Genomic DNA, 10132 nt, shown 5'->3' with positions numbered 1-10132 from the left:
TTCTGCCCCTCCCCCACTCGCGGTCTGGTCTCTCTCTTCCTGGGTCAAGAAGAAAATCAGATTCTGTTTACATTCCAGTATGGAAACCTGTTAGCCCATAGTATGAAATAGTGTCCTTGTGGACACCAAGAACCTTGTAACCCCTGATGATTAGATTTTGGGAACACTGAGGGACTGTTGCCAAAGAAGAGTTTTTAATTTATGAAGAAATAGGAGACGAGGTGGGGTGGCTACTCCTGGTCATTCATACTAGCCCTTAAGCAGTGACAGACATGAAGCCCTGAAATCTATTCTCAAGGAAGAGTATTAACTGTGACATTTGTCTTGCTGAAGTAAGCCGTCCATTTCACGTGCTCGCTGATCCCTTATGTAAACAAGTATTGGTCTAGAAAAAGTTGTCTCTTGTTGATTCTTGTATTGATAGCTGACAGGAGTCTGAGGACTCGGCCTAGCAAACTCCTGGCAGACGTCACTAGAGGCTCTAGAAATACGTAGCTTGGATGTTGGAAGCTTACAGCTCACCCGTCACATGCAGCTTGCTGCCTGTATTTGTATGGCTGGCAAGCCAAGAAGTCTTTATGTTTTTTAATGTATTTTTATGGCTGTATGTATTTGTGTGGCTGTATTTGTATGGCTGGCAAGCCAAGAAGTCTTTATGTTTTTAAATGGCTGCAAAAAGATCAAAACTACTTCACGAATTGAAAAAATTATTTGAAATTCAAATTTCAGCATCCATAAATCAAGTTTTGTTGGAACACTGCCAGGCCTAATCGTTTGTGTGTTGTCTGGCGGCTTTTGCACTAACTACAATGGCAGAGCTGTGACAGATACTGTTGCCCAGGAAACCTGCCAACTCCTGATGTAGGGCCCCTTTCCCTCCCTGAAAAAGTGGAAGAGAAAACCTTGCAAGAGCAGGTTTATTCTGCCAACACCCCAGGGCTCAATACTACCAGTTCTGTGCCCAAATCTGTTCTCATAAGGATCCCAGTCGTTGGCTTAAGTCTCACTCTTGTTATCTAATTTTCACGTGATTATTTCCATAAAGAAACTATTGCTAATTAACTTCACATCCTGAGGTACTGGAGGCTAAGAATCCAATACGTCTTTTTTGAACGGACGCAATTCAAACCACAAGTTTGCCCTCTTGCTCCCCCTCACCAAATCCGTGTTCTTTTCATATGCAAAGTACATTCCCCCCAGCCCCAAACCCCCTGAAGGCTTAATTCACCCAGCAAGCAAGGGAGCTCAACTTGAAAGACTCCTCTAAATACCATCTAAATCAGATGTGTGTGAGACTTGGGGTAGCTTTGTCCCGAGGCAACGTTTCTCTCCCTTTGGGAACATGTGAAATCAGACAAGTTCTCAGCTTCCAAAGTACAGTGATCAGACAGGCACAAGATAGACCTTCCCATCCCAAAAGGGAGAAGTCAGGAAAAGGAGTTGTGAGGCCTAAGCAAGTCCAAAATAGGGCAAATTCCATTAGATTTTAAGGCCTGAGAATAATTCTCCTTGGCTAAATGCTCTGTCTTCTGAGCCCACTGGGGTGGTGGCCCTGCTTCTCATCCTGGATGGCGGCCCCGCCTCTGGAATTGAAAAGGTGGCTTCACCCTCTGGGACCAAGGAGGTGGTTCTGCCCTCAAGGTCGTTCTGACCTGTGTGCACATCTAGATAGCTCTATCAGCCTGTTCTTCTGCCTGTAGAACCCCAGACATCCAACGACTTTCCTTCATTTCAACCCGTCCCTGTCCCCATCAGTCCAAGCTGGTAACATTTCTGCTGAGTCGGTTGATGGATTTAGTCCCACACCTAATATCTCTGCTGTTCTGCCACATCCTTGTTCTCTCCAGAGCGTGCTTTTGCATTTTTTGCAGTATGGGTAAATTGAGGGTCTTCCAAATTTGTTTAACAATTGGTTCTTCAGCGTACCTCTGTCCTCCCAAATTGTACTATTAGCAGCAAGAAGTCGGGCCAGGTCTTTAACGCTCTGCTTAGAAATCTCTTCCGCTAAACATTCCAGTTCATTGTTTCTAAGTTCTGCTTTTTACGACACACTAGAACACAGTCTAGCCACGTTCTCTGTCACTTCATTACAAAAACCATTTATTCTCCAGTTTCTAGTACCATGTTCCTCACTGTTACCTGACACCAGAAGTACCTTGGACTTCCATGTTTCTACCAACAGCGTCTTCAGAAGGCAGTCCAGGTTTTTCATACCAGGTGCCATTCTCTGCCAAATCCAAAGCTGCTTCCACATTAAAATATATAATTATTTTTTTATGAGAGCGTGCGAGTGAGCGAGGGGCAGAGAGAGAGAGGGAATCCCACCAGATACAGAGAGAGGGAGAGAGAGTGCAGAGCCCAAGCTGACCTGATGCCGGGCTTGAATTCACCACCTGTGAGATCATGACCTGAGCTAAAGTCAGATGCTTAACTGAGCCACCCGGGTGCCCTGCTTCCATGTTTTAAGGTATTTGCTGCAGCAGCACCCTGCTTTCCAGTGCAGAGACCTTTATTCATTTGCTAGGTTGCCATAACAAAGTCCTTCAAAATGAGTGATTTAAGCAACAGACACTTGCTGTGTTATGGGTCCAGAGGTCAGAAGTCTGAAAACGAGGTGCCACAGAGTTGTTCTCTCTGATGCTGAGAAAGAAGAATCTTGTTGCTAGCTGCGCTCTTTGGCTTGTCCATTCCTTTGCCTCTTCACATCATTTTCTCCCTGTGTGTGTCTATATTTGTGTCCAGATTTCTCCTTTTTATATGGATACCAGTCATCTAGGCTTAGGGCCCCTCCCAATGACCTCACTTAAACATGATTATCTTTGGGACACCTGGCTCACCTGGGACAGTGGCTCAGTCGGTCGAGCATCCAACTCTTGATTTTGGCTGAGGTCATCATCTCATGGTTCATGGGATAGAGCCTTGGATGGCTCTGTGCTGATAACCTGGAGCTTACGTGAGGTTCTCTCTTTCTCTCTCTCTGCCCCTCCCCTGCTCTCTCTCTCCCTTTCTCCCAAAATAAATAAACTTTAAAAAAGACAATGATTATCTTTTTTTTTTAAGTTTTTTTCTTTTTTTTTTTTTAATTTAAGAGAGAGAGAGAGCGCGAGCAAGCAGGGATACTGAAGCCACGTTTTGTCTCTTGGACTTTATTAGGACTACTGATGGAATTTGAACAAGTTTTGTGTATTTGATAATAGAACTGCATTTATGTTCGATTTCTCAATTTGATAACTTACTGTGGTTAGATAATGGAATGACTTGGAAATACTCACTGAAGAGTTCAGGAGTGTAGAGGAATTATGTCTGTCAGAAAAATATGTTCTTATATAGAGAAAGCAGACATGGTAAAATGTTAACATTTGGGGAATATAGGTAAAATGTATTTAGGAATTCTTCACTATTCTGTGAATTCTATAATTATGTGATTTTTTAAAACTTTGCATCACTATCAAATAATTTCTAAATAATAAAAAAAAATGATTCATCAGATCAGGTCAATATATCCAAATCAATGCTATTTTCTGCATACCAGAAACTTTACAAAATGCGATTTAATAAAATGAATCCATTAAAAAATATATTAAAACACAACATGTAAAAGAAAACTTGTGGTGTTGGAACTGTTCAGTATCATGACTGTGATTATTGATACATTAACCTACACGGGTGTAAAACTGAGTAGAACCTAATACATGAACACGGGTGTAAGTGAAACTGGAGAAATCTTGATAAGTACTGTGGACCATATTAATGCCAGTATTCCGACTGTGATACACTATAGTTTTGCAAAATGGTAACATTGGGGTAAACTGGGCTAAGTGTGTAAGGGATTTCTTTCTATTATTTTTTACACTGCAGGTGAATTTACAATTGTCTCAATAAGAGTTTCAATCGAAATAAGTCTATTAAAGATGTAAAAGGGGAATGAATAGTATATACAGTCAATGGAATATTAAGTACTATGACACAAACTACAACTGCATAAACCACACGTCCAAGTATTAGATACATAATACTGAGTGATGAAAGTCACTCTCAGAAGGCTATGCAGAATCCCATTGTTGAAGGCCAAATTAAAGTGAAATGGAATTACATATTATTTAGGCAGGCATGTATCTGTGATAAAATGATGAACCACAAAAGAAAGGACGATAACTGAAATATTTGTGTTGGTGTCTGTCTGTGCAGAGGAGCAGCAAATAGAAGCTGCAAATTCCTTGTAATTTCTTGTTTCTCAGATTGGATGACAGAGTCGTGAACATTCATGAGAAAGAACTTGAGAACTTGTAACTAATGTTAGATGAAAAGAGGACATAAATACAGATAATTCATATTTTTTAAAATTATAGGAGAATACTAAGGGTAACCATGTGCCACTAAATATGAAAAATTAGATAAAATAGCTCCATTTTCTTGCACACGTCTCCATTTTCTTGCATGGCCAAAATTGACCAAGCTGAAAAAGCAAGATTTACCAAGTCAGTAACAAATAAGGAAATTGCACTGTAGTTAAAATGTTCCTCAATGAAATGTAGCAAGCTCAGATTACTGAACAGTAAAACTGTACAAAACATTGACAGACTTGATCATCATTGTGTTATACAACGGTATGAGAAAATTTTTATTTTTTAGTGTTCGTTTGAGAGAGAGCATGAGCAAGGGAGGGGCAGAAAGGGAGACAGAATCCCAAGCAGACTCCACGCTGTCAGTACAGATCCCGATGCAGAGACTGAACTCCTGAACCGTGAGGTCATGACCTGAACTGAAATCGAGACTCAGATGCTTAACCAACTGAGCCACCCAGGCACCCCAGTATTAGAAAAGTTTAAGGGATAGATTACTCCTAAATTCATTTTACAACCCTAGTATAAACTTCACACCAAATCTGGATAGAGACCGTAGAAAAACATATTATAGGCCGGTCTAATAGATGAAACTTCTCTGAATGAAATGGAATCCAAGCTTTCCCATGTACACATCTGTATGTGTCCGTTTAGGCCGAATTATGTGAAATTACTGATAATTGGCCATTTTTTACATATGTGGTAGATTTTGCTTTCCAAAGATGACTGTAGCCAAGAGCCAGCCCCTTCTCACCTCCTCTTCCACAGTGTGGCTGAGCCACCCCTCCCACCGAGAGTTCTGTTTGCTGGTGGTCGCCGTAGCCACCAGAATGTGGTGGAGGGCCGCTGCGTGCCCCCTACACACACACACACACACACACACACACACACCGGAAAGGCAATGCAGCTTCTGCTGTCCTGCGTGGAGTACTTGTTCTTGAAGCTCTGGGCTGCCACGTGAGCAGTCCTTCAGGCTGTGATGCTAGGGGTACCCCTGAGAGTCCATAAAGAGAAACAACGTAGACGGGTTCTGAGGCCACATGAAGAGAAAGATGCCGTATTCTTCAATGCCATCTTCCCAGCTCCAGCCACCAAACAGCTTTGCATGCGACATCCTGAGCCAGAAACTGCCTGGCCAAACCTTTCTGGAATTCCTGACCAACAAAACCATGAGAGAGAATAACATCTTTGTTGTTATGTGTGCTAGGGTTTTGAGGGTGATATTTTAGGTAGCAGTTGTGATTAGAATAGAAATTTGGTCTACAAGTGGGGTGCTACTGGCCTTGGCACTGGGTGGTCAGCAGAATCTGGAAGACTCTAGAGGAAAATAGTAGTGAAACCCTGAAGGGCCCTTGGGGAGAGTATTAACAGAGTCCAAAGTCATAGGTTGTTGCTGAGCACTTGAAGGAACATGGGGAGAGTGTTATGGGAACATGGGGAAAGGAGGCTTTTTAAATTTTATTTTTGAGAGAGAAAGAGACAGAGCACGAGCAGGGGAAGGGCAGAGAGAGAGGGAGACACAGAATCCGAAGCAGGCTCCAGGATCTGAGCTGTCAGCACAAAGCTCAATGAGGGGGCTCGAACCCATGAGCCGTGAGATCATGATCTGAGCCGAAGTCGGATGCTTAACTGACTAAGCCCCCAGCTGCCCCAAGGAGACTTTTTAGGTAAAGTCAGACCTTCTCAATATTGCCTTTGCCCTGACATACCTAATGTCCTCAAATAGAATACCTGGGGATGTGGCTTTTGCCTAGTTGATACATAAAAAGCCCACAATGTCCCCGCTCCCACTTCCTATGTATCCCCTGCAACAATGCATATTTATAATTACCAAACTCCTTCTCTACCAAAATACTCCTAAAACAGAAATGGGGGTGGGGGGAGCGGGCGGTGCCTGGGTGGCTCAGTTGGTTAAGCATCTGACTCTTGATTTCAGCTCAGGTCATGATGTCATGGGTTCATGGGATTGAGCCCCATGTCTGGCTCTGAGCTGATCGTGGAGACTGCTTGGGATTCTCTCTCTGCCTCTCTCTCTCTCAAATAAATAAAACACAGAAATTTGGGAGCTCCTCTTTTTAAGAAAAGAAGTCAAGCCTTCAATGAGATAAGCCATAGCATCAGCTGGTGAGTTCTAAGAACCTGCTTGCAAATCTGGTAGAAAATCATTTTGAAGAAAATTTTATTACAACTTCAATTCCCAAGAGTATTTTCCATTACTTGAGTTGGAGACATGCTAACCAAAGAGTTGTCATGAGATTCATGAATGTCTAGTTAAAAACAAACCAAAAAAAAAAAAAAAAAGGTAAAATTGCAAAGTTAGTGGAAAAATACAGGATAAAATATGGTATGGCTAATTGTAGTGTTCACGCAAAACAGAAAATGGGAGAAAAATCAAATTGTAATCTGAAAAGTGATATAAATACATACATGCACACAATAAGTTTTAATTTTTGAATGTATGTTTATTTTTGAGAGAGAAACAGAGCATGAGCAGGGGAGGGGCAGAGAGAGAGACGGCGACACAGAATCCAAAGCAGGATCCAGGCTCTGAGCTGTAAGCACAGAGCTCGACGTGGGGCTTGAACCCATGAACCATGAGATTGTAACCTGAGCTGAAGTTGGACGCTTAAATGACTGAGCCACCCGAGTGCCCCCATACCACAAAGTTTTAAACAGCAATATCAACTTTGACTAAAAAGGACAAACCCTATGCAAAATAAAAGAAGCTCTTAGGACTGCCAACTTTTGGGGTCAGGAAGAGACTGAGAAGGATTTCTTTTTGCAAACATGGATCAGTTTTTATTAATAAGGAAGGATGACTCAGATGGCAGAATCAAGGTCCAGAGGGCACAGCCAAGAGCTAGGAAGAACTCCCAGAGAACAGGACCAAACCCTAAAGGGCGAGCTGGTAACATGTATTTAGTAGGATTTAGGCATTTCTGTAGACCAATGACTGCGGGGTGGGGACTCTTGTCCCCGGTTTCGAATATGAGTATCTGTAGCAGTTTTTCTGTGTGTGCTCTGCTATTGTATTTTGGGTGTGCAAGGTGAAGACAGCCTCATTTAACCTTAATTTCCTTAGATGCCCATCTCCAAATATAGCCACGCTGGGTTGTGATTTCAACAAAGGAATTTTGAAAGAACACAAATATTCAGTCCATACCGTATTTAATAGCAAGTAAGAAAATACACTAGGGGAAAAAAACTTCATGATATCATTAGGATTGAGAAGCTTCTTAGGAATACATCTGATACAATGTTGAATTTAAAATGAAAACTATCAGGGTGTGTGGGTGGCTCAGTTGGTTAAGCCTCCAAATCTTGGTTTTGGCTTCAGGTTACAATCTTGAAGTTGTGTGAGTTTGAGCCCCAAGTCAGGCTCTGTGCTGACAAAAGCATGGAGCCTGCTTGGTTTCTTTCTCTCCCTCTCTCTCTGCCCCTCCCTGCTTCTGCTCTCTTTATCTCAAAAAAAAAAAAAAAATTTAAAAAAAGAACTGAAAATTTCAAAGATATACTATGTTTAAAAAAATTTGTTTTTAATTTTTATTTATTTTTGAGAGAGAGACAGACAGACAGACAGACAGACTGTGAGTGGGGAGGGGTAGAGAGAGAGGGAAACACAGAATCTGAAGCAGGCTCTAGGCTCTGTGCTGTCAGCACAGAGACCTACCCGGGGCTTGAACTCACAAGTGGCAAGATCATGACCTGGGCCAAAGTCAGACGCTTAACCAACTGAGCCACCCAGGCACCCCAAAGATATACTATATTGATAGAGTCAAGTCAGTATAATGAAAATATTAATTCTTGCAAAATATACATTTAATAAAATTCCAATGAGAACAATAAAAGAATTTTCTTTCTTGAAATGGGACAGATTCTATCATTTACAGGAAAGTTTACTGGTCTCCAACTATGCAAGATAATCATGAACAAGCACAGGTAGAATAGTTTCCCTTCCAGATACAGGAGGTTTTTTTAAGCTAGAATATGAAAACATTGTGGTACTCACACAGTTATAGACTAATAGGCAGATGGAACAGAAAATATTCCAGAAAGGGTAACTTGGGCATATAGGAACTTGGGATATAAAAGAAATTAATTTGTAAGTATTGAAGAAAGAATGGGTTGTTTGATACTTGGTGTTATGGGCTGAATTGTGCCCCCCTTTCAAATTCTTATGTTAGAGTCCAACCCCCAGCACCTCAGGAAGTGACTGTATTTGGAAACAGGGGCTTTAAAGAGGAAATTCAGGTAAAACTCAGTCATATAGATGACCCCAATCTGGAAATGACTGGTGTCCTTGTAAGAAAGGCGATCAGGACACAGACACACCGGAGGGACAGCCATGTGAGGACACGGCCACCTGCAAGCCAAGGACGGAGTCTTTGGAAGAAACCAAACCTGCCAACACCTTAGTCTCGGACTTTTCACGTCCAGAATCTTGACACACGAGATTTCTGTTGTTCGTCCCACCCTGTGGTATTTGTTGTGGCAGTCCCCGTGCTACTGCTGAGAGGGTCTGCGTTGTGTCTGTGGAGTCTTGGTTCTTGGATTCCCCTCAAAACATTTGCGTGGGGATCCTGCTCATATAAAGAGGGCCAGAAGGAAGGGATCAAGCACAAAGCAGCTTGCTGAGGACAGGCCACTCTCGGGAAGGGTGGGCGGGCAGGTCCAGGGTGGCACCTGCACTGAAGTTTTGTATTGGCGACGGGTCACAGGTAGGGCAGTCTCCGACTGAGGTTGTTCCCCTCCCCTGGGAGGGGCAGTTCTGGCTCCTACAAGGTTCTTGCTGGAACTGTCATGGCCATCTTTCCCCAGGGGGAGGCGAGGTGGGAGGGGGGCTGAAACCACCAAACGCGTGAACTATAATAAACCCGGGGTGGGTGGGGGGGTCATGCTGGGCAGAAGTTGAAGAGGAGAGCACGTGTTTTGCACCTGTGGCTCTTGGTCTGTCAGCTCCCAGGGTGTTAGAAGCCACAAGGCCAAGATGTTGAAAACCACAAAGGATGTTGTGCCCTCGGCTTCTAATGTGTCACCTGTTTCTCACCACCCTTGCCTCCAGCTAACTGCCTGCTCTATCGCTAGCAAACGAATACCCTTGGAGTCAGGAAATTAGCTTCCCATAGGGCAACAAAATGAAATGAGATCAATGCTTCGCACTATACGCATACACACAACTCCAGAAAGATTAAAACTTAAGTGTCAAGCCAAAATGCTGAAACTGTTAGAAGATAATACAAGGAAATATTTTACGTTAACAAAATGGAGAAATATTTCTTTTTCTTTTCTCTTTCAAGAGAAAGATTTCTCAACGAGACACATAAGGAACCCATAAAAGAAAACCTAGATACATTTTATGATGTCAAAACTAAAATCCAAGGGACCAACATGGTCATAATCTAAGTTCAAAGACAATGAATTAAACAAAAAAATTAAAACATGTTGCATATTGAGGATTTGTAAATATACATTCAACTCCATGAATCTAGTAGAAAAAGATAACCTGACAGAAAAATGGGCAAAGGATAATTGACAGTCTATGAAACAAAACTCCAAATTGTGTGGAAATATATACACTTCAGCAGACACGTTACCTGTATGTTCTGCATTTCAAATATTAGTCCAGTTTTTAAAATCTTTATCTTAACTATTCATATCTCGCCACTAACTCCTCCTGATGTTCCAACATTAAACAGCATACTAGCTTTATGGTTATTGTCTATTTTTAAAAGTATGTTAAAGCAGCTAACAATTTTTTCTAATTTGTTCTTTTTTTATTCTTTTTTGAG

This window comes from Panthera tigris, chromosome D3, assembly GCF_018350195.1.
Source record: "Panthera tigris isolate Pti1 chromosome D3, P.tigris_Pti1_mat1.1, whole genome shotgun sequence".
In the NCBI taxonomy this organism is placed as follows: domain Eukaryota; kingdom Metazoa; phylum Chordata; class Mammalia; order Carnivora; family Felidae; genus Panthera; species Panthera tigris.
This window is presented reverse-complemented; position numbering follows the sequence as displayed.